General features: G+C 46.7%; 1 long non-coding RNA gene across 1 annotated transcript in view; it reads left to right on the top strand.

Moving 5' to 3' along the window:
- LOC138258359 (uncharacterized) overlaps positions 1–25,487 on the top strand; it is a 165,873-nt gene that overhangs the window by 32,861 nt on the left and 107,525 nt on the right. Inside the window, exon 3 of the long non-coding RNA XR_011198409.1 lies at positions 341–477. This is a non-coding gene — a long non-coding RNA (uncharacterized lncRNA). The remainder of the gene's footprint in view (positions 1–340; positions 478–25,487) is intronic.

Here is a 25,487-nt window from a genome sequence, read left to right as displayed (position 1 = left end):
CTACTGGGATATGTAATGCTAAAAAGTGCATGTCCTACCTTTTAATTACACAGCACCCCACCCTATGGGCTACCTAGGGCCTACCTTAGGAGGGACTTATATGTACTAAAAGGGGAGTTAGCCTGGGCAAGGGGTTTATTGTATGCTAAAAACCTAATTGTTTTAAAATCACTGTCATGATAATGTACTAGTTGACCACAATGAAGTCTGTCCATGTGCATTGTGGCACTTGCAGCTTTATATTTTCTATTATAAAAGGTGTTCACAACTACTAGAATACTGATCAGTCTTCAATGCACAAATCATTTATGCTCTGAAACCTGAATTTCCTCTGTTCAAGCGATGAAGATGTGTGAAAACAGATTTCAAGCAATGCACGGTCCCATTTTCCCCAGCAACTTTGGCTTCTCAAATCAGATGACATCACAAGGAAAAAATGGGTCCTGGAATGAAGAAGAACCAGGGAAGTGATTGCAGGTAATCAGATTACTCAGCATTTTCTTAACAGACTCTCAAAATCCATAATGGTGCATTTTTTTCTTCTTTCAGAGTTACTGTGCCGCCCGGTAAGAGTAACTCTGGTACCAATATTACTGATAGTTGTCTTGCAGCAGAGGAGCAGGTGGAAGAAACGAGTAAAGATTTGATCCGAGGAAAAGTGTATTGTTTGGTTTGTGAGAACACCAATGGAGGCATTGTGAAGGAGCGACCAAGTTGTTCAGGATGGTAAATGATGAATTTTCAGAGGAAAATGACCTTTTATTTGGATGTGCCACATTGATTCCACTGTAGGTTTTAAGGGTTAGATTTATTGAGCTGGTGCATGTTTGGCACCAGAGTATGTGCAAGAAAAAAAGAGAGGCTGGGGAATAGTTATTGGCAGCCGGGTCTGGATTTGCAAGTCAAGGGAATGGCTAGGGTGTGCATGCTTCACTGTTTAGCTGACAGGTCAAGGAAGATGAGAATTCATTCAATGGCTAATAGGGAAGTTTCCAAAGGACCTTGGGCCGAGACTGCCTTTGACACTATGAGGTCTGTACTCGGTGGTGCTGTGCCTGCTTTTCTGTTAGTTTGATTCATTTGCATTCTCAATGGGCTGAAGTCACCATTGTGAAACAAATTTCCATGCACACTGTGGTCAAGTTTTTGGAAGAGGATTTTAGTTGTGAAAGCTGTCCAAAAATCATCTTAACAGATAATAGGGTGCAGTTGACCTCAAATAAAATGAAGGCTCTCTTGGTTAAAAAAGGAATTCTTCACAATAATTGTTCCCTTTATCATCCCCAAACCAATGGGATTATTGAAACATCCAATAGAACACTAAAGGAGTGCAGAGAGTTGTCAAGCAGTATAGGAAGAAAGAAAGAATACATGTTCAACCTACATGCCACGGCTGCCAACACTCCTTTTTCATTTGCTCCTCAGAAGGAAGCTGTGTACATTGGTGTGTTAGATCACAAGGTGCATGGATGATGTTGTTAGATGTTGAGAAAATAACAACATGCTAGTAACCGCCCTGTGATGTGAGGATGCGCACCGTGATCCGGGTCACTGAAAACAGCTACATCACCTTTTACATTTGATTGGGTGGTTTCCTATGTTACTATGCACACACCAGTGTCAAATACTTGTTCTGGGCTTGTTTGGAAAGCCATATGTTGATGGCCTGATTCACAAAATATCTTGCAGTTGTAACGTACTCTTGGGCTCCTCACGTGTAGAACCCAGAATCCCCATGGGGGAGCCCAGACCTCCAAAGGGTGAGTCATAAAGCTCCTGACACTCCAGATTTCTTCTCCTCCTCCTACAGCTCCCCAGGATTCCCGGGAATTCTGGGGACCTACTGGGTCTGTTGGCCACTTGTGGCCACAAGATGGGTGGGATGCACTGTCCGGCTGTGTGCGGTGGCGCACAAAGTCCGTGCTCTGGATGGGTACCAGGACAGTGTGCAGTATCAGAGCCAAAGTTCTGTTGCCATTGCACACGTAAAGAACGTGCCTGCACTGGAAACAGCATATTAGTGAAAGGCATAGTGGCTCTTTGGAGCTGTTGGTCCACCTTTCACTGTGTAGGTAGCAGCTAGCCTTTGTTTTAAGGGAAGACAGAGATTCCCCTGCTGGCAGGTGCAGTGATTAACTGCCCCTGCATTAAAGGGGAGGTCTGAGGAACCCCCTTTCAACCCTTTCAAGGAGCACCCTCCAGGAGTGCACTGGTACACTGTCAATACTCCTCTTAATTGCCTCTTTGTCTCTGCACCTGCGTTGATAACATGGCGTCAGTGCAAAGACAAAGGATTCCCTCATGAGGGAATGAATGCCTCTTAGCGATTGCACCCACGTTTAGTGCATCAATATTACAGAAACGACCATGCAAGTATCTGTGGCCCCTTCTGTAATGCAAAAGTGCCCTGGGGTACCAAGAGTAAGCACACAAGCCTGTGGCACCGTGAATCACTTTCTACAATAAGGCCCCTAGAGGGAACTATAAAGGCTGAGTCCGGGGCCTCGGCAAGTTAGACTCCCACTCTTACTCAACTTGAACAAGGTTGAGAGGTGCCTGTCGGTGTGCACATGCTCTCAGGGAGAGGTATTCCCTCTCTGATTCAGTGCATCTCTAGCCACCAAATGCAGTTACCTTAGTATGGACTCCATTACGAGTTTGGAGGTTGGACGAGTCGAAGAGATGAGACTGCCGTCAACCTGTCAGCCAAATCCTGCAGCACTGCAGAACCCACAGAATGCACACTGTCTGCAAATAAGACAGTGTGCATTCTGAGGGTGCTGGGAAGAGGTCCCTGCACTGCCCTTGACATGATTGTTTACCTAGCTAGGATTTGGTGATAAGTCATCAATAGTGTCAGCAGTAAATGGGGTGTTGACTGTGGTTGATCTTGCAGATCCCATTTAGTTTATTAGTGGGCAAGTTGATGGCAAGGAAGTGGTCTGGCTATTTACCAATTAGCTCAACAATGTGCATATTTCTAGATATAACTGGATGGTACATGATATACCTGTGTTTATTTGGGGTGACTGCTTTATGAATCTTTTTGTGCTGGCACGCTTTCTTGAAAGAGAAAGTAGGGTAGCGCTTTGCAGAGGCTGGGCACCTTTAGTGAGGTATTAGTGTGGTCTAAAGGGCTTCACCAGCATATCAACTAAAAGAAGATGAGTATCTTTGTACTGAGAGTCTGGAAGAGCCTCAGGAAGAAAGCTTGATGATTCATAGTTCTTCGAAGCTATGTTTCAAAAAGGAATTGAACAATCTGTGTTCAGGGGCTGTCAAGATGGAATGAGTCCATTAATAGAAAGTATGGTGAGAAAATATCTCTGTGTGACTTAAATACATCTTCAAAAGGTCTTGAATAGGTCTAGGTTAGGCTTTGAATAGGTATTGAATTGCTTCAAATCTGTGTTTTAAAAAGCAGTGGAATGAAATTTGGACACCCTATGAAATGGCAAGTGGGTTTCAATGCCTAGTAGAGTGTATTTGCTATTTGTTGGTAATCTTGAGGCAGTAACTTTCCAATGACTTGAATAGGAAAATGAACCACATTTACTTGTAAGTATAGCTGAGGCAATATGTTGCCAATGGCAGCATCTACTAAGGAAATGAAAGCCTTTTCATCGGAAATGCAAATGTTTGGCACTGCAGAACTATTGATGGAAGTGGTGGCCTTCTTATTTAAATAAGTTGGGGACTTAAGTAGTCCTGAGCTTCGGCAGTCAGACAAATGAGAGCAATGGCCGTCAGTCGACTGCATGCTCACTCTGCTCAGAAAACAACACATCTCCAAACTGAGAAGCAATGTCTCCGGAGCCCGGAGTCCGCAGGTGCAGGCGGCAGCGCAGAGTACGTAGATAGAGGACACTCAGATTCTCTGAAATTGCAAAATAGATCTTCAGTACATCCAGATTCTTCCCAGATGTGTGTTACTAAGCAGTGTGAGTCTAAGAGTGACAGATGTTGAGGACTGATGTGCCTAGAGACAAATGAAGCCAAAGTTTGCCCATTAATGCACAAGAAACTTATTTACTGAGTACAGAGTTGACTGTGCACAGATTATGCAACAATTTTCGCCAGCAGTAAGTTATGGTCCAGGATAAAAGTCTCTATGGAGTCCAAGTGTAATGATGAGCTTTTGGAGAGTGGTTATTAGGGAGTCCAAGTGTAATGACAGGCTTTCAGAGAGTGGTGATGACAGCAGGTTATGGGATTGAAGGTCTCCAGTAAGGGTCTTGCTTCTTTAGGCATTCCAGAGTGATACAAGTACCCTGAAGCAGCAGAAAGCACTTCAGCAAGAGACTGAATTTTATCGGTGTTTAGATGGCGCAGGAGACTCATGGGGGCTCCAAAAGCATAGGAGCCCTCCTTCCAGTAGGCAATCAGGGCCTCTGTGTGGAGGACTGTAGGAAGACAGAGGTCAATAATGTTGGGCCTTACTGGTGTCTACTTCAGATCTTCTTGTTGTGCTTAACATCATTCCCTTCGATCACCAACAATTACTCAGTTCTGAGAGTAAAAAGAACAGGCCATGGAGGATGGGCATTCTCCTACCTGCAGCTCAAACTATGGAACACAATGCCACAGTCACTGAGATCCTGTCAGTCTCTTACCATATCTCGAAAACAACGAAAAACCTGGCTGTTCCAATAATTTATCCCGCACTCTCTGATAAAGTACCATGTGAAGGCCTAGCGCGGGCAAACCCATTGTGAGTAGCTGGGCACTTTAAAAAACTATAATAATGGTAATAAAAACTTATTTAAATACTAATGAGGAGAAATTAGGTAGTACTTAGGTGTGGGTTTTGATTACATTGTGTGCTGTAAACATGTTTTTTAGAAGGTGACAAATGATCAAAAGCTCCTCGTTGTGGTAGATATCTGCCCAAGGCCTTCACATGGAAAAGGCTGAGATCCCAGGTACGTCTCACAGAGAAGTGGTGTTTTCAAAGGACTGATTGTTTCCTGATACCATGTGATCCTCTTCTATCAGCATAATTCTCTAGATCTTTTTACGCCATCAGAGGGAGCTGCATGACGTGGACCTGTAAATCACTGGAATAAAAGGTCCACCATAGTGATACCTAGACTGTTAATGTGGGTAGCCAGTCTGGAGAGAGGAGACCATATGGAATCTTGAAGCCAGGAAACAAAGTTCTTTCCAAGGTATCCTGCAAGATTACTTGCATGCTGCATACTCGGATTTGATATCTGTCTTTTACCAAAGTTTGCTGAATAAGAGTTTTAATAGAAACTTTACATTGGAAATAGTTTGAGCAGCCTTCTCATAGAAACCATTCACTTCCGAAAGCACATATAATGGTTCAGATGCCAATGGGAACATATTTGACTTCAATCGAACACCTCTTGAATGCCCTTTTTGCAACTGTGCAATACGTTTGCAAACATATATTCTGTTTACCAAAGAAACAACACTGGCAACTTTAAACTAAAAATAGATATTTTTTTATAAGGACATCATATTTAATTGAGGCCTGATCATCAAGCTTCAGGTAATCCAGAAATCAAAAACAGATGCCTGGAGCCAAGAAACTAGGTGGAACATGAGAAAAAATTGGACCTTCTAGCAATGTACCTGAAAGAGAGTAAGGGAGATACAGTGGCAATGAACTCAAGATCAAATTCTTTAAAAAAAATCCACACACTGGGCCAGGATAGAGATAGAGAAGGGCCTCGTTTACATTCTGGGGTGACTGAATTGTACGCTCGTAGCTGATCATATGAGATGAAAGTGAGATCGATGAAGAGGATGAATTAGTGGAGAGAGGGACTTGATAAAGATGAGTGCAAGACAGGAAAGAGTGGGTGAAGTTTGGCCGTGTCCAAGAATGACGCAGGGTGTGAAAGGCATGGATGGGTAATGAGAATCACAGTCATTTACGATGATGGCCAACTTTATTCGGACAGAATCAGAATCCAAAGGCAAAGAGGAACTACAGAGGTGACTGCTTTGAAAATGTGGTTGTGTCAGGTGGTGAGGAAAGTCCAGATGGATTGTTTGGAAGTTTGTAGTGAAGGGCACATTTGAGGTAAAATTATAATTAGAGTCCTTCAAGACTTGTAGTCTAGCTTCCATCACTCGAACTTTAATGCTACATACATCAGCCACAGTTGTTCTTTGAATCACCGGCAATGCTTTGTTGGGGTGGTAACCGAAGACACTCTGGGGGTCACTCTGACCCTGGCGGTCCGAGACCGCCAGGGCAAAAAAGACCAAAGCACCGCCAACAGACTGGCGGTGCTTTCTTCTGTATTCTGACCGCGGCGGTATAGCCGCGGTCGCACCGCCGGGGCCGGCAGTTTACCGCCGTTTATGCCCCGGCGGTGATAATCCGCCAGGGCAGCGCTGCAAGCAGCGCTGCCCTGGGGATTATGACCCCCTTACCGCCAGCCTGTTTCTGGCGGTTTTCACCGCCAGGAAGAGGCTGGCGGTAAGGGGTGTCCAGGGGCCCCTGCACTGCCCATGCCACTGGCATGGGCAGTGCAGGGGCCCCCTAACAGGGCCCAGGACAGCTTTTCACTGTCTGCCTAGCAGAGGCGGGCGGTGTTGCGGCCGTGCGACGGGTGCAGTTGCACTCGTCGCGCTTTTCACTGTCTGCCCAGTGATTCCCCATACTGCCAGCCTTTTCCTGGTGGTTCAAACTGCCTGGAAAAGGCTGGCGGTAGGGGGACTCGTAATCCCCTGGGCAGCGCTGCTAGCAGCGCTGCCCTGGCGGATTACTACCGCCGGGGCCATTGTGGCGGGAAACCGCCGGCCCCGGCGGTGCGACCGCGGCACTTCCGCCGCGGTCGTAATGACCAGGGAAGCACTGCCAGCCTGTTGGCAGTGCTTCCGTCATTTCAGCCCTGGCGGTTTTCTACCACCAGGGTTGTAATGACTCCCAATATGCCTAATGGACAAACAGGGAAGAGTAAGACAGTCCCTGGTACCACACCAGGCCCCCAGAAAGCGAGAATGGCCAACTTTCTAATGCATCCGGTGGGCATAATAGACAAGGAAATTGACCTCTAAATTTCCTTCACCCCTGAGACTTACAGGTGATATATCAGCTAGTCCTCACAAAGACACTCATGCTCTACTGGGTCCATTTCCTCTGTCTTTCTCTCATTAAGTGCAAGGCCAGAAACATACTAATGGAGAGGATTGATGTTTCCTTATAGGTCTCTCAGTCCCTTGTACCTTTGGAGCCAGAAATCCTGATGCTCAATCCCGGAAATGGAGATAAGCTTGTGGGAGGGAAGAGAAAGAGTCAGGGGCCAGTCAAGACCTCCAAACGCCAAAAGGTTAATGTGACTCATATTCCAAATCAGAAGGCTCCATCAAAGGGAAATTAACAACTGTTGGACTCCTTGCAGGGCAGTTTGAGGGATATGCTAAAAGTTGTAGTGAACTCTGCTCTGGACCAAAACTTCAAGCCTCTTGTAGGGCGTTTGAACTTAATTGAACTTAGACTTAAGAACCTTTCTGATCAAAGGCAGGATCGGGTGGGGGGGGGGGGCGCTTGCAAACTGATGAATCACGTTTAACTACTTTTAATGCCACACCTAGAGGACTACATTCAAAGCAGAACCTAGTGAGTGAGGCTCCACCTGACTTCCAAGGCCCCACGTCTCGCCGGTCAAATGCATGCATCCATATGGATGTCACAGGTGGCGCCTCTAGTATTAGTATTAATGCTGAAAAAGAAGGGTGTCTTACTGTGGGCTCTACTGGGCAGGCAAACATTAATGCTTTGGTAGTAGCCCCGGCCTTAAGGCTGCAGGGCCCATGGCATTAATGGGGCTATCTGTGCACATACGTTCCGCAACCCAGAGCGACCAGATGTGAAACTCCATATTCCACCTGAGTGCACCCCTTATATTATTGTTCTAGAGAATGTTTTATCATTGCTTCTGGCCACATTTGAATCACATGCATCTCTTTCAAACAAGTTCCAACATTGGCTATGGAAGTATTCTGGCTGGGGCTTTAACCTCTCTAAAGACATCATTTCTATATCTTGGACTGGCCCAACATGGAAAACTTCACAGGGAGATTGTGTAATTGTGAACTTTAAAATGCCCTGTTTAGTTCGAACCTTCTTACATATTTCAAGCCAGCCTGGTTCTGGAAGGGGGGCATTAGAGCACTCTTATTACCCCAAGACCAGTTTCTTCTGCTATAAAGTCTGCCTTGTACGAATCTAAGCAGGCTGCACCAGATAATTGTTTGAATACAGCAGTTCCTACCTTTAACAGGTTTCCATCCTTGGCTTCTGTAGAGGAGCTAGACTGACTACCCTATGAGGGAAGTCAACAAGGTACTGCTGATAGTCACTATCTCTTGCAATCTACTAGGAAGCAGCAATTACACTTGCCACTTACTCAAACTTCAATAGGAGATTCACTGGGTGGAGGAGATTTTGAACTAATTTCCTGGAATGTAGCAGGTCTGTGCACAAAGTTAGGAAATCCTGAACGGATAAGCTAAGTCAGTCGGTATCAAGTCACCTGCTGCCAACAGACTTGGCTGTTCGATCCCCTTTTTTTGGATGGGTTTATTACCTATCACGTGGCAGCAATTCCATCCACCTCAGGCTGTGCCTGTGGGGATTTGGTGACATTTGTTGCCGCTGGCCTGGTCTAGTGTAAAGTAGCAGAACTGTTAACCTCTCCTCACTGGCAGATCCTGCTGCTATCGTTCAACAGGTCTTATGTTCTTTTTTTGGTCAATTACTATCATAACATCTTCGACCCGACAGTGACACAATTGTAGATGTCTGGAGGATGTTTTACACAGGATTACGAATGATGCAAGAAGGGATGCTTTAATTATGTGGGTGTGGGATTTTAATATTGAACCCTGCGACAATTGATCCTACACTATTTGTGGCATCTGTGATAAATCGGACCATCCGCTCATGCACTTCAATAATACCCCATACAGTGAGGCACTAAGGCCCTCATTACAACCCTGGTGGTCGGTGTTAAAGCGGCGGTGATACCGCCAACAGGCCGGCGGAAAAAAATGGAATCAGGACCATGACGGAAACCACCAACATAGACAGCCACTTTAACACTCAGACCGTCACAGCGGTACAAACAAACACCGCAGCGGTAACCGCCAACAGACAGGCGGAGGACAAAGTACCGCCCACTGTATTTCAACACGTCTATCCGCCACCTTTTCTGGGGCGGAACCAATGCTATCAAAAGCACGGCGGAAACAGTACACAGAAGGGAAAACACTCAGCTCTCACACCCAACGAGGAACCAGGACGCCATGAAGCCCGAATTACAGGTGTTACCAATGCTGCTCTTCCTCCTGCTCTATCAGGAGCAGGACAGATGCCGTTGACGACCACGGTGAGTACTGCATCTACAACACAAGGGAAGGGGGAGGGAAAAGAGAGTCACACACACACACAACACGCAATACCCCCACCCCCACCCTCACCCACAACAACATACACACAAATAAATGCAGCAACATTACACATACACCCCATAGCCCCCTGGAAGAACGCAAGAACAAAAGGAAATGATTGTAACAATTGTAATCATGAAAAATCTGATAGTCAAAAATCAAAATTCAGTATATACAAATATGTACACTAACTATACAAGTCCGGATAGTGTACCAATCATTGTCCGTGGACCACTGGTCCCAAAATGCATGGGCGAAGCCCACACAAGATACCTGACTGGAAACGGAGAGAACACTGATGGGGCATCAGATCGAAAATAAACAGGCACCTCAGGGGGAGGGGGGCACCTCAGCCAGATGAACGCACGATGCCACTGCTGCACGAGGGGGCTCCATGCTCATTGCTGTATCCTGGGGAATGCAAAGCCACAGTCTCTCAAGTCTCTACAGTGGGTGGTTTGCCCACTGCTTTATCCTGGGGAGTGCAAAGCCACAGTCTCTCAAGTCTCTCCAGTGGGTGGTTGTCCCACAGCTTTATCCTTGGGAGTGCAAAGCCACAGTCTCTCAAGTGGATAACAGTCTCCACTGGTTCTGGAGGGGGCATTGTGCCCAGAGTGCTTCTTCCTGCCAAGGTCTGAGGTAGTGGATGTCATTCTCCACTGGTTCTGGAGGGGGCCTGGTGCCCAGAGTGCTTCATCCTGCCAAGGACTGAGGTAACCAATGTCATACTCCACTGGTTCTGTAGGGGGCATTGTGCCCAGAGTGCTTCATCCTGCCAAGGACTGAGGTAGTGGATGTCATTCTCCACTGGATCTGGAGGGGGCATTGTGCCCAGAGTGCTTCATCCTGCCAAGGACTGAGGTAGTGGATGTCATTCTCCACTGGTTCTGGAGGGGGCATGGTGCCCAGAGTGCTCTATGAGCAGTGTGGCAGATACAATTCCCTCACCTGGGTGTGTGTGCCATGAGATTGCCGAGGAACAGGTAGCATGATACGCCATGGAGGTAGCGACATACCCCACACTGCTGCGGCTTCGCCTTCCACCTGCAGGTGCAAACAGTGATGGAATTCATGCCTCATGGAAGCTAGCCAGGGTCCAGGAACTCTCCTCCAGCCTCGGATGACTGACCACTGGGGATGGTAGCCATGTCAGCGGTGGTGCCACTGTCCGAGCACGTCGCGGGGCTGGTGGCGGTGCTTGCGGCGGTGTCTGTAGCGGCGGCGCTGGCGGTGGTGCTTGGGTCAGCACCTGCTGAGGGACACAGCAGGACGTCTCCTGCAGCCTCGGACGGCTGCCCACTGGGGAACAGGCTGGGGACTGTCGCTGAGGCTGTAGACGTGCCGGTGGCTGTGCAGGTGGCGGTGCTGGTGGCGGGGCAGCTTGCGGTGTTCGCCGCCGTACAGGTTGGTGTGGTCGTGGACAGAAGGGGTGACACTGGTCCATCAGTCGGTGCCACCGTGCCCTGTCCTGACCTGCTCTTCTGCTTTTGTCCCTTCCAAACCTTTGATGGTGCCGCAGGGGTCTTGCCACTATCCCGTTTTGTTTTTGCGGAGCCCTTGGTGGCTGGTAGGTGCGGCTTCTCCCTCATGGATGTGGGCACCTTTTTCACCTTGGCAGGTGGCGGAATGTCCTTGCCCTCGCTACGTGGCACACTGGCAGCCCTGATGGGTGGCGCACTCGATGACCCAGCAGTTGCTGGCACCACTGTGCCTGGGGATTTGGTGGCTGAGGTGCTGGGCTGGGACCTGGAAAGCCTGGCCCTAGGGGAAGGACGGGGGAAGGTGAAGGGAAGAGGTCAAGGGTTGCCAGGAAAAGTTTTTTTAGACACACTGGGACGGGAAGATGGAGTGGGTTTGGGAGTGAAGGAAGAGGTAGTGGTTGTAGGAGGTGTACGTCTACTGAATTTGGGTGAAGGTGCATGGGCCGGCTGTTGTGAGGTGGATGGCTGTTGGGTGGGTGTGTGTCTGCGTTTGTGTACTTTGGGAGGAGGGCTCACAGACACACTAGGAGAGGACACAGGGGATGTGTGAATGGTAGTGGGGGTGGTGATTGCACGTGAGCGGTGTGTGGTGATGGGCGTGCTGGTGATGGAGGTAGTGGCTGAGGGTGTAGTGCATGCAGGTGTGAGTGGAGACGAGACAGGGAGGGAGGAGGAGGACGTGGAGGAGGGGGACACAGTGGAGGCAGTGTATGTTGCTGTGTCTGCATGGGGGTGGTGCTTGTGTGAGTGCCTGTTGGATGTGTGGTGCTTATGTTTTCCTGAGCCACTTTTGTGTGTTGATGTGTGTCCATGCTGGTCTGATGGTGTGCTTGGGATAGGCTGAGGTACAGGGGATTGGGTCTGGGTAATGGAAGTTGGAGGGGGTAGGCTGGACACAGGAACAATGGCTGCCATCAGTGCTGAGACCAGAGCCTGAAATGCTCTCTGTTGGGCCGCCTGCCCAGAATAAATGCCCTCCAGGTATGCATTTGTTTGTTGCAAATGCCTCTCAACACCCTGGATGGCATTCAAAATGGTAGATTGCCCAACAGTGAGGGATCTCGGAAGGTCAATAGCTTCCTCACTGAGGGCAGCAGGGCTGACTTGGGCAGGGCCTGAGGTGCCTGGGGCGAAGGAGATGCCCACCCTCCTGGGTGAGCAGGCACGGGACACACAATGAGGGGCTACTGGGAGGGTGGTGCTGGTAGGGGGGGTGGTGGCTAAACCTGTTGATGCAGTGGGCACAGAGGTGCCCGCCACCGCAAGAGAGCTCCCATCAGAGGAGGAGCTGCTGTCACTGGTGTATGCTCCTGTCCCCGCCGTGGAGCTCCCCTCGCCCTCTGTCCCACTGGTGGCTTCAGACTCAGTTGCTTCACCCTCCAGGGCCAAGTGGGTTGCAGCTCCCTTCTGCTCCGGTGCCACTGCTCCTCCGCCTGATGATGCTATTGCACACAAGAACAGGGAGACAACAAAAGGGGGGGGAAGACAGAAGAAAAACATGTTCAGTGCATGCAACACCACTACCGTTGGCGGACACAACACACAGGGAGCAGCCCTCAGCACTACACCATGCACTAACAGTTCCTAGAAAATTCACATGACCATGGGGTACTAGGCCTAAGCCCAATTGCTGCACACCTGGAAGTCACAGGAGCCTGACTAGGTGTAGATGGCTCTTACCACTAGTGGGGTTGGGGTGCCACATAGCATGCCTCACAAGGGACCTTGCCTACCAAGTTCGCCCTGGCCTAGGGGAACACACTGCCCACCTCCCCCACCCAGACACCTCGTAATGCGCGCAGAGTCAGCTGAATGAGAGTGTACTCACCCCCTTGTGGCTGCTGTGATGTCCTCAAGCGCCCATCCAACTCCGCCAGGAACCGGGACATCAGGGGGGTCATGGTGCGACGGGCACTCCTTCCACGTTGGGAGGCCATCCCCAGCTGGGCCTCCACCGTCTTCTTGCTCCAGAGGCGCAGGTCCTCCCATCTTTTACGGCAGTGAGTTCTCCGTCTGTGCTAGACCCCCCAGGGTCTGGACGTCCTTGGCGATGGCACGCCAAATACCCTTCTTCTGGTGGGTGCTGACCTAGAGGAATGGTACAGGGGGAAAGGAAATTACTCACCCGTCCGGACCGTCATACTCATTGCCTACCAGTTCCCACACATGCCCTGACGCACATACACTCACCATCCGCACATGCAGGCCTCAGCCCCTCCCCCCCATGTATCTTCCATCCACACCACTCAAAACAGGCATTGCCCATGCAGCATGCTCACAGTGTACTCACCTGTTTGTCTGGAGGACCATACAGTTGCGTGTACTGGGGGAGGACCCCATCCACTAGTTTCTACAACTCCTCCGAAGTGAAGGCAGGGGCCCTTTCCCCAGACACTGTAGCCATTGTCGCTTCAAGACACAGGTCACAGCAGCACTTGCAGTGTAGGTCCTCTCCTGTTGAAGGTCAGGTATCAAGTGAGTGAACAGACAGAAAATGGCGGTCACGTCCGTGGCGGTGCGTACCGTCACCTCCAGCGTACATCGTCATTGGCTCCTGGGACCCATAGGGCCCAATGTTAACCAATGCAGAATTGCGCTGCGGTCTGCGACCGCCCACCCTGACGGTGTACAACGCCAGCGCAGTTACCTCATTTCCCCTTGTCCCACCTTACAGGTCAGGCAGCCGCCATTTCAGGGGGCCACATAGGATAGATGAAAACAGCGTCACACCTATCTACGCCGGGAATACAGACAGATATCGGCACATTGTGGATTACAAACGTTTCTGCAAATAACACATTGTGATACCTCAGTGTCGGATGAATCTCTGCTCGCTGTTCTCCTCCATATGGCACGTCTGCTGGGGCAGGTGATGAGATGGGGGCATTCTCCGGTGTACAGACCCCTAGTGGACCTATCGACAATGGAAGAGAGACACATCATAATCACATACAGACTTGATCGTGCAACAATCCTGGAACTGTGTGCCCAGTTGGAGCCAGACCTGATGTCAGCTATCCGCCATCCCACAGGGATACCCCCTCTAGTGCAGGTCCTGTCTGTACTCCATTTCCTGACCAGTGTCTCTTTTCAAACAACAGTGGCCATGGCATCAGGGATGTCCCAGCCAATGTTCTCTAACGTGTTGTCCAGAGTGTTATCTGCCCTGCTGAAACACATGCACAGCTACATCGTTTTCCTTCAGGTGGAGGATTTTCCCACAGTGAAAGGTGACTTCTATGCCCTGGGACATATCCCCAACATCATTGGTGCCATTGATGGGACACATGTGGCATTTGTCCCCCCCGCAGGAATGAACAGGTGTACAGAAACCGGAGAAGCTACCATTCGTTGAATGTGCAGATGGTGTGTTTGGCAGACCAGTACATCTCCCATGTGAATGCCAAGTATCCTGGCTCTGTGCATGATGCTTACATTTGGAGGAATAGCAGCATCCCTTATGTGATGGGGCAACTCCTGAGGCACCGTGTGTGGCTAATTGGTAAGCCCAAGGTCCCAATACAGTTGACATAGGTGTCTGGGTCCCTCGACATTTGCAGGTGACTCTGGTTACCCCAACCTGTCATGGCTACTGACCCCAGTGAGGAATCCCAGGACAAGGGCAGAGGAACGCTACAATGAGGCACATGGGCAAACTAGGAGGATAATAGAACGCACCTTCGGTCCCCTGAAGGCCAAATTCCGGTGCCTCCATCTGACAGGTGGTTCCCTACTCACCGAAGAAAGTGTGCCAGATAATCGTGGCCTGCTGTATGCTGCACAACCTGGCTTTGCGGCGCCAGGTGCCTTTTCTGCAGGAGGATGGGCCAGATGGTGGTCTTGTGGCAGCTGTGGAGCCTGTGGACAGTGAAGAAGAGGAGGCAGAAGAAGAGGATATCAACAACCGAAACAACATCATCATGCAATACTTCAAGTGAGACACAGGTAAGAAGATGTCACTGCTTCCCACATCTCATACTATTGTTGGAGCTAGCATAAGTCTGTCATTTCACTCAGTGTATGGACACTGACTTGTCACTTTGACTTTCCATTTCACAGATCTGGGTCCCACTTTGTGCCCTCTGCTATGTTTACTCCTGGCCTACAGCTGTGTTACATTGGTATGTGAACAAGTAAATTGACATTGCTATATTCCACAGATATTGCAATTACACATTTGTGAAAGCACTGACTGACTCCAGATTGTTTTGTGATTGAAGTGTGTTTATTCCTGTGCAAATAGGTGGAGGGGGTTGTAAAATGGGCTGGGGTGATGGTGGAGGTATGTCCATGGCAGAGTCCAGTCTATTTGTTTCACAGGTGCATTGTCCAAAGGGGCATAGGAAGTGGAGCAATGGCAGTTTAAGGTGGAAAGGGTGACATAGTGGGACAGAAGGGTGACATTCAGGGGGGTCTTATTTCCTGGCGGGGTCTTGGCAATGTTCTCTGTCTTGTTCCTGGATCTCAGGGACCGTTTGCGGGGTGGTTCTCCATCTGCAGGGGGTAGGGTGCTGGTGGCCTGTTGTTCCTGTGGCGGTGCCTCCTGTCCACTAGCGCCGGCGGAGGTTGAGGGCTGTTCATCGTCCAGGCTAGTGTCAGGGGCCCGTTGGTGTGCCACTGTGTCCCTCCTGGTGTTGAGAAGGTCTGCCAGCACCCCTGCAATGGTGACCAGGGTGGTGTTGATGGACTTCAAGTCCTCCCTGTTCCCCAGGTAGCGTTCCTCCTGCAGCCGCTGGGCTCCTGAAACTTGGCCAGTACCGTGCCCATGGTCTCCTGGGAATAGTGGTAAGCTCCCATGATGTTGGAGAGTGCCTCGTGGAGAGTGGGTTCCCTGGGCCTGTCCTCCCCCTGTCGCACAGCAGTCCTCCCAGCTTCCCTGTTATCCTGTGCCTCTCTCCCCTGAACCGTGTGCCCACTGCCCTCAGGTCCCTAATCGTCCTGTGTTAGTGGGGTTGCCTGGGTTCCCTGTAGTGGTGGACACACTGCTGATTGACGTGTCCTGGGGACAGAGGGATGGGCCCGCTGGGTGGGTGCTGTGGTAGTGTTTCCTGAGGGGGGAGGTTCAGTGGTGGTTTGTGACTGTGTCAGGGGAACCGACTGTCCAGAGGTCCCTGATGGGCCGGGCTGGTCGTCTTGATCCACGCGTGCGGAGCTGCTGTCGTCACTGTGGGCCTCTTCTGTGGGGGGACTGGATATGTCTGGCACCTCCTGTCCTGTGATGTTGGGTAGGGGTCCTGTTGGGGTGTAAATGCTTAGTTATAGTATCTGTGTGTGCCATCCTGTGCAATGGGTGAGTGACCCTCTACTCCTGTGCTTGCATTATTGGCTTGGTCCTTGTGTGATTGGTGATTGTGGGGCATGAGTGAGTCTCTCTACTGGACATGCTTTGGTGATGGGTGTCCATGCATTGGTGTTACATGCAGGGCTTGGTTTTGGGATGTGTAGGTTGTGTTAGTGGGGTATCTGTGGGTTGTTGGGGTGATGGATGTGAGGGTAAGGGTGGTGGTATGTGATGGCATGCAGGTGGGGTGGGGGGGTAAAAATATGCCTTACCAGAGTCCAGTCCTCCTGCTACTCCTGCGAGGCTCTCAGGATGCATGATCGCCAAGACTTGCTCCTCCCATGTTGTTAGTTGTGGGGGAGGAGGTGGGGGTCCACCGCCAGTCCTCTGTACAGCAATCTGGTGTCTGGATACCACGGAACGTACCTTCCCCCGTAGGTCATTCCACCTCTTCCTGATGTCATCCCGTGTTCTTGTATGCTGTCGACAACCCTGTTGACAATTCTGGCAACAATCCTGCGCCATAGCTCCATCTTCCTAGCAATGGATGTCTGCTGCACCTGTGATCCGAATAGCTGTCGCTCTACCCAGGCGATTTCCTCCACCATGACCCTGAGCTCCTCCTCAGCGAACCTGGGGTGTCTTTGAGGTGCCATGATGTGGTGTGGGTGATGTGTGAGGTGGTGTCTGTTGTTATGTGTGACTGGATGTGTTGGTGTGTGTTTGAGGTGCGTGGATGTTGTGTAAGTGATGGTGTTGTGTGTCTGTGAATGCTGGTGTTGTTTTAGGTAGTCTCTCTCTCTGGCCTTCTTTCAAAATTTTGGTTGCAAGGGTTTGTGGGTGATGTGGGTGTGTGCTTTATATTGGATTGGGTGTGTGGGTGTGGTGTGTGTATGTGTATCAGGTGTGTGTATTTCGAATTGTCCAATGTGGTTGTGTTTTGTTAGTGTGTGTGAATTTTGAGCGCGGCAGTGTGTTCCGTCAATTGATCACCGCGGTTGAATGACCGCCGCGTTGATTCGTGGGTCGTGATACTGTGGGCGTATTCCTGTTGGCGTGACGGTGTCGGTTTTGGTATCGCCAGTTTATCACTGACCTTTGGTGTGGCGGACTTGTGTGGGTGTCTGTATTGTGGCGGATTCCGAGCTATGGGTCGTAATACCTGTAGCGGAATTCCGCATCCGCAGCGGTATGTTGGCGGTCTTCTGCACGGCAGAAAGCGGGATTTACCGCCAGGGTTGTAATGAGGGCCTAAATCAGTAACTTTGCGCAAGCGATCTGGTATCAACATCAGGAGCCCGGGGGGGCCCAGATCCCCTCATTTACTGGTTCGGGGCAGGTGCCTTTATAGATCACATTTTGATTTCTAGGGAACTGGTATGAGTCTGTTCACTGAACGCTCGCATCATGCATAAGTGATCACAACCCTCTAATCCTTAAGTGCCCAAATGTATTTCCTTCCAAGGCTATCCGGGAAACCCAACAACTTCCTATTGACTCTAATAGGAACAAGGGGCTAACTTTCTGTTGGGGGAAAATAGACAGAGACGTCTTTTACAATGATTTACATGTACATAAACAAACTGAGATTAACCGGATCCTCCAGGAAGATGCCAGGCCCTGCAATTTCATCGTGGCTTTCACCTCCCTGAAAGAGCACATGGCAGATAATTTGATTAGAACACCCAGAAGTGAGAGGATGAGCCTGAGGTGGTATGATGGTGCCTGTACAAAAGCACACAAAGCTCAAAAGTTGGCTTTAAAGAAACGCCCCCGAGATAAGGCGGGTATTATGATGGGCAGAATACTTATAGGGACGTGATCTCGAGAAGGAAAGAGTTAAGAGAAAATGCTTGAGAGGATCTAAGGCTTGCCAGTGAGTGTAACGACAAATTGTGAACTCTCTGGTCTTCTCAGGTGATTTAATCCCTAAGGTTGAGTGCCTGGTCTCTAAGGAGCACTGGATTATCTACTTCTCATAGATTTTTTGCCCGAAGGCTCTATCTGATGTATCCAATGACAAGGTCTTAGTTGCCACAAATCATCTCGCCAACACGATCCTTAGCTCCTCAATTTGTTTAGCTGATGTTATAACAGCAATTGAAAGCTGTCCTGCTGGGAAGACTCCAGGCCCGGATCGAATTCCCATTGATGTTTTTAAATCTATCCTACAATTCTGGGGAATCGTGGTTACTAATGTATTGTGAAGTTCCGTTTGTGGTCCCTTAGTTCAAACATGGGAAGAGGCCACGATTGTGCCAACTTTTAAAAAGCGAGATAAAATGCAACCCCAAATGCTATTGATCTATCTCGCTCTTGGACAGCAAGGTTAGGATCTTAGGAAGGGTGGTCCTGGTGAAGCTGGAAAGCTGGGCAAAAGAGAATCATGGACTCTCAGACTTTCAGTTTGGTTTCTGCCCAGGTCCTGGCACTGTCGAACAGGTTTTAAATTTGTTCTTAAGAATCCAAAAGTATACCAAGGTCAAAAAAGGCAGCGCATTTATGGACCTGATTTGTGCATTTGATTCAGTAGACTGTGCCAAATTATGGGAGTTAATGTCACAGATGGGGATGGATAGCACAATTATCTCTCTGCTCCAACGATTACATGCACATACCACTGCTGGAGTACGTTACACAAGGCAGGGAGACCTCACTGAAGATTTTCAGTCACCGGGGTGAGACAGGGTTGTGTCGTGGCACCATTTCTTTTTTCGATTTACATCAGTGGTCTTGGTGATAATCTGAATGGGGCTGGAGTTGATGTCCCCAAACTTGGTGCTTGGGAGATACCAGTCTTTATGTGGACGACACTGTATTATTAGTTCAAACAGCTAATGGTCTACAGTCCCTGCTGAATGCTTTTCACTCTTTTATGGAGAACTAAGGCCTAGAAGTTAATTGAACTAAGTCTTTTATAATGAAATGCGGACCTAAATTGACCAAGAAAAGGAAGTCTTTATTTGCAGGGGAATAAATAAAGAAAATCCCCCATTTTACCTATCTAGGTATTCCGTTTAATATCAATCTTAACTGGAGGTTTTTCTTGAGTGTAAGGGTAATGCCACTCCTGAGGTCTATAGATGCTGTATTTAGGGTCTCGAAAAGGTTGGGCCACAAGCCTGTAAGAGAGTTATTGTGCATATGTAAGAACAAATGTGTGTTGATTGCTTTATTTGGAGCGGGTATTTGGGGTTATATCAATTGCTCATCATTGCAGACGATACAAAATAGGTTTATACCCAGGTTGCTGGCAATCCCGCAATCTACAGCCGTATCATTCTGTCATGAAGAGGTGGGGTTGAAACGCTTCGATGATCTTATTAAAATACAGCCTCTTTTGCTATGGACACAGATTTGGAAGAATCCAGAGGCTCATCTTGGTAGGCTCATCCTGGAAGACTGCATGAAGCTGGAGAGTGCCTCAGTAATTCCATGGTTGAACTATATCCGGAGCAGCTTTGAGAGGCTGGGAACTCCCACTTTTTATCATAAACCTGATAGTCTCCAGAACATTCCCACTAGTAAACTGAAAGGGCTTTATTTAGAATGTATGTGTAATACTCGTAACCGAGTTGATACTGAGGGAGTGGCGGTCCAAATGGGACTGTGCTTGCACGACCTGCACTTACCTGCAAGTGGTTGGTAACGAACTACATAAGTTTCTTCTAAGGAGATTTCAACTTAACACGCTGCATTTTTTTGGCTTTTCCTAGAAGGGGGTTGTGGTTTTTAAATATGCTGCCTTGTCATTGTGAAGCTTCAACTGCCCAATCCACTCTTCATTTAACCTTGTTTTGCACATTTTATTCATGTAAAACAAGGCACTTCTTGCGCCCCGAATTGCAGGAAGTCAGACTTAAATCTAATACTGCTGCATTCGATTATTTGCAGGGGTTGGGCAACGTAGACGTGATTGTGGCAGTATTGAATTTTATTTTAAGTATTTTAAAAATTATTTCTCTATAAACAATTTTATTCTATGTTATGTTAATTTTTTTAAACTTTTACTGTTCTGGTACTTGGTTTGTTTTTAACTTTTATGGCTTATCACAGCCGAATTAAGTATTGTGAAATGATTTGATTTGAACCTAGAGTTAAATTAAACATCAATGGTGCCTTATCCAACTCCCTTAACCTCCAACAAGGCACCAGTCAAGGATGCCCTCTCTTCTCTCTGCTATTCTTACTAACACTAGAACCTCCTCTCATACTAATTTTGATCTGCAGAAATTGGCCGACCACGCAGACGACATACTTCTCTTCACCATCCAAGCGGAATCAGCTCTCCCTCATATCATATCCACTATCAGTGAGTATACTAAAGTATCAGGAGACTGTCTCAAAGATAAAACAGAGGTTCTCTCAATTAATGTGTATCGTACCAGCTCGCTAGTCAGCGATTATGGCCTCAAATAATGCCCCAGACAAGATCAAATATTTCAGAATTTGGTTCACCCAAAATCTCAGAGAGCCCAATGAAAAAAGAACACTAGACAAAATTAAGGACAGTTTGGATAAGTGGTCCTCCAGATTCATTACATGGTGGGGAAGAATAGAATCCATCACAATGATGATCGCTCCACTTAATAATTTTAGATACCTGATTCTTTGTGAAAATAGATGCAATGCCCATGGAATTCTTATAATGTTCCAAAAAACCTAGAATTGCACTGAAGAAACTAAGGCCCTTATTAGGACCTTGGCGGTCTGACTGTCGGACCGCCAAAATGGTGGTCGTGGGGACACTGCCAAGCCAAAGGCCTCACGAGCATCCGAGGATGTTCCCTTGGGACTGGATGGCAGAGACAGTGTGGCGGCATTGGCTTTGGCCCCAAGGGAGAACCGAGGCCAACGCCGCTGCACTGTTGGTGCCGCCAGCACAGTCAGAATGCGCACTGTTGCTATTGCAGAGAGTGCGCATTCGGGCTGTGCTGATGGGGGGTACATGATAAGTACAGGGGCCCCCCTGTGGCCCCCTCTGCCTTTCCCCGCTTTTCATGGTGTCCCCGCCATGAAAAGGTTGGCAGAAAAGAAAGTCGTGGTCAGAACGGCGGTGCTGACATCGGCACTGTTCTGCTTCACCATGGCTTTCTGCACCCTCACAACCGCAGGATCTCTGGTCCTGGCGGTTGTGGCAGTCTTGTGGCCAAGGATGCAGTGGTCGGACCGCCACCACAGGGGCAGCAGTCCTAGGACCGCCGTACTCATTATCGGGCCCTAAGACTACCTAAAAAACTTGGGCCCATATTTATACTTTTTTAGCGCCGCATTTGCGTAATTTTTTGTGCCAAAAAGCGCCGCAAATGCAGCGCTAAAAAAGTATAAATATGGGCCTTGGTGGCCAAAGCTGCCAGACTAGAGGAGATACCAACATGCATTTCTGGAAAAACAGGGAAGCCACTGGTTCCTACCTTCTATCAACCCCCCTCCCATGGCTCAGTATTGAAAATGAACTTGCTAAACCACTCTCCCTTTTGTCCCTTATAACTATTAAGAAAATAAAAAATAGATCATTCTGCAAACATCTTTTCAAGCACAGCACAAGCCCTGCACAAGATCAACAACAAACTCTCGAATGAAATGCAATACTCACACTTAGCCTCCCTGTCGCACAATAAAAACCTAAAATTAGAAGGCAAACTATCTTTATAGAGGTATGGGCACAAAAAGGCATACTCTCAGTAGGAGGTCTTGAAACTCCCCCCAGGACTATACCCTTTTCCCAACTCAAAGCAAGCTTCAACTTAAATGACCTAGACTTATACTCCTTTCTAAAGATTAAGATACTCATAGCCAAACACAAACCACCAACTCCTCCCGACCTACCCAACACACTACAATAACAGTCCAAAGATGGACACCTAGCGTCCAAACTATATTCACTCCTCTCCCTTACAAACTCCACTCTAACCAAATCAATACAAAATAAATAGGAATCCTTACTCTCCAACTCAAACTACACCCAGGAAGAGACATTAAACTAGACGTCCATATGGGAAAACCTTACTTCTAACAAAACTATGCTGTCATACCAATTGCTTGTATGGCCTATTGGACCCCTGGCAAACTATGTAAACTCGGTATCCGTACCTCTGACACCGGCTGGAGCTGCGCGAACAAAGTAGGTGACTTGAGGCACATGTTATTGGAATGTACTTTCACTAAGAAATTCTGGTTGGAATTAGCAATACCATCTCACAAATTCTTCACACAATTGGACTCCTAATCTGACCTCCGTTATATTAGGAATCCTCCCCCACACATAAGATATACGCCGAACAAAGAAGACCGCCTTTTATGGGACATATTGTTATCAATAGGCCTCAAATAGAAAGGCTCATCCAAACTCTCCTCCTATACATGGTGGGAATGTGCTCAGTTCAGCAGAGGTGCTTTCAACTCACTAACACATACTTAAGGACGCCATCAATGAAACGTGGTAGAATCTGGTTCAAATTAGACCAACCGCTCCTCTGCAAACTCTTCCCCTACTTTAACTCCACCCTATCTCTCCTATTACTCTTTCTGCCTTTCCTCTGTATCGCTTTCCAATCATCATGCTACAAACTAGGGTACCCCACACACCTCCTTAACTAAACAGCATCACTCTCTCACCATACAAACAACAGGAAATTTCCCTTCATTATCCAACACATATAATTTTACACCTGTCTTCCGATGTTATATGAGACTCACAAACCATGTATTATATTGTTGTATCTATACAAAACGTAGATACCCCACCATGGATTGCCTTTTCTATATGTTTTTCAGTTGTACTCTTCTGCTCGTGCAAAATCCTAATAAAAACATCTTTGAATTAAAAAAAAAATATCAACCACAAAAATATAGTTAACTACAATATAATCAAAAATGTGTATATAAAATGTATTTTAGGGATTATACTCTATGTAAACTTTAAAACATATTAACTTTAAAAACAATATGACTTTTTAAAACATATTTATAATATAAAATAATTGAATTAGAACTTACAAACAAATTTAAAATCTGTACTTTAAAATAGTGCAAAAACAATAATTATACTATAAAAAAAATAAGATCATTTAAATAATAACGAACGGTAATACAAATTCACTGCTCCCTCTCCAACCTGAGCAACAGCAGAAAGGAGTTGGCCTTTGGATGGGCTAGACTTACCATGCTCACTGCAAAGTAAGCAACAGTAGGGAAAATGTTGGACTTTAAAGGGGGGCAGATTTATTATTCCCACTCCAAACTGAGCAACCAGTAGGAAAGTTGGCCTTGGATGGGTTAGAGTTAATATTCCACATTAGTAACAGGAGGGAAAATATCAAGCTTTAGAAAGCTCAGATTCAAATGTATTCTAAATTAATACAATATATATATATATATATATATATATATATAAAATAAATAAATATATATATATATTTCCATAAACAAAATAATATTTTAACGTATTTAAATCATTAAAGACTTGAAACAGGAAATGAGCATATAAAATTATATATAGAATAAGTTTTAAAACATAAATCAATTAAAACATTAAAAAATAGATTTAAAGTATTTCCCACTCTATTACTGTAAAAAATTCCAACAACCACAAAAAAACCAGAAAATTAATCAATGCACATTGGTTAAAAATGTAAAGAACTATCAAATGAAAAGAAGCAAACATAATAAAATATCTAAATGTTTAGAAGCAATCAAATACTTAACACAATCATCCAACAAACCAATTACCAATTAAAAAATTTATCACAATATTGTTAAAATTATTCATGAAATAACTAAATATAATTTACATAATTAACTATACAATTAACAAATTAAAACTTATAAACAATGCACAATCAAGTAATTAAAAAATAAATATTTAAAATACTTCCCATCATTTACCCTTACAAACCCAACAACCCACCAAATAAATGACATAAAATAAAAAACCTTGAAATTTACTTCAACAGAAAACACTAACAAATTAAACATGCTTGACTTTAAAATAAACATTTATAATACAAAAATGTATAACACTTACCTAAATTATATCTTTTAAATGAACACACTATTTGTGCCTCACAATGTTTTTTCAGAATACATATCAAACACGTTTGTCTTTGAAGTGAATTTGTGCAATTTTTATGGGCCAATTTTGCTCCATATGGAGATTGAGAACAAAAGGTGAATTTGCCTGTGATTTTTTTTTAGTTCATCTCTACTCATCACGTTGGTGCGTGTATAGCTGAATCTATCTCCTTCTGCAAGTTCTGGTTCCTACTCTTCTTCCTACTCCTGTGATATCACTTTAATAACCATTCTCTTTTCATCCTGAATTTGTGCAACTAAAGGGTACTAATTTGCATCACTTGAAACAATTAGGGGCAGTACATAAAAGCATTTATAGGTACAGAAAGTAGTAGTTTTACATACTCTACTATGCCTTTGTGAATCGGCCCAGAAATATCAAAATCCCTATTAGTAAAAATGCAGAGGAAGCAGTGCTTCATTTGTACTAATTGTATATGAATATTTCTTGAATATTGCCATCAAATTATTTTTTAGATGTTTTGGGCCAATTTGCAAATGCATGTTAGAGTATGTAAAATAATACTATAGGGGTACTACTTTATATTTTCCAAATTGCCTTTATGAATAGGCTTTATGGTATCAAATCATGCCTGTAAATCTCTTTAATAATGGTTGTGTTCATTTATCCAGAGCTGATGTAAGGCTAAGCCTGCTGGCCTGTGCTTGCCAGCCTCCCCACAGCCCCCTGGTGTGCAGAGAGACTATAACCACCTATTTTAAGTCCTCTCTTACCTTCCCCGACCCCAGGAAGTGATTAAGCGGGGATGCTAGCTGCGCTGGCGCGACCTCTCTAAGCTCTGTTAAATATCGACTTCTTCTAAGCTCTTTTAATATTATACACAAACAATACAAGACAGATCTTGCAGTCTGGATCTAGGGCAGTGTTTCTTCCTGTGAGTGCCTGCATGCAATAGTCAATGATACACATTCCCCTTGCTACTGTATAATAAATACATAAAACCTGTAAGCAAAATAATTATATTGCAAGGTCTGGTGTGAAATCAATATGTGAAAATACAGTGCTGTGCCTATTGCAGGAACCTGGCCCGTGAAAGCTTTCAGCACAGCTTGCATCAGGGCTTCTTGCTGCTTGAAAGCTATCATCTGGAGCTGAGGGAGGTGGCCAGGTTCAAAGCAGCTATACTGGCATTCGTGAGCATCCTCAAAGGAAAATAGGAGCGACCAAAGTTAACAAAAATGGATGTGCTGGTTGGGGCATG

The sequence above is a fragment of the Pleurodeles waltl genome, chromosome 2_1 (genome assembly GCF_031143425.1).
Source record: "Pleurodeles waltl isolate 20211129_DDA chromosome 2_1, aPleWal1.hap1.20221129, whole genome shotgun sequence".
NCBI classification, from domain to species: Eukaryota; Metazoa; Chordata; class Amphibia; order Caudata; family Salamandridae; genus Pleurodeles; species Pleurodeles waltl.
This window is presented reverse-complemented; position numbering and strand designations above follow the sequence as displayed.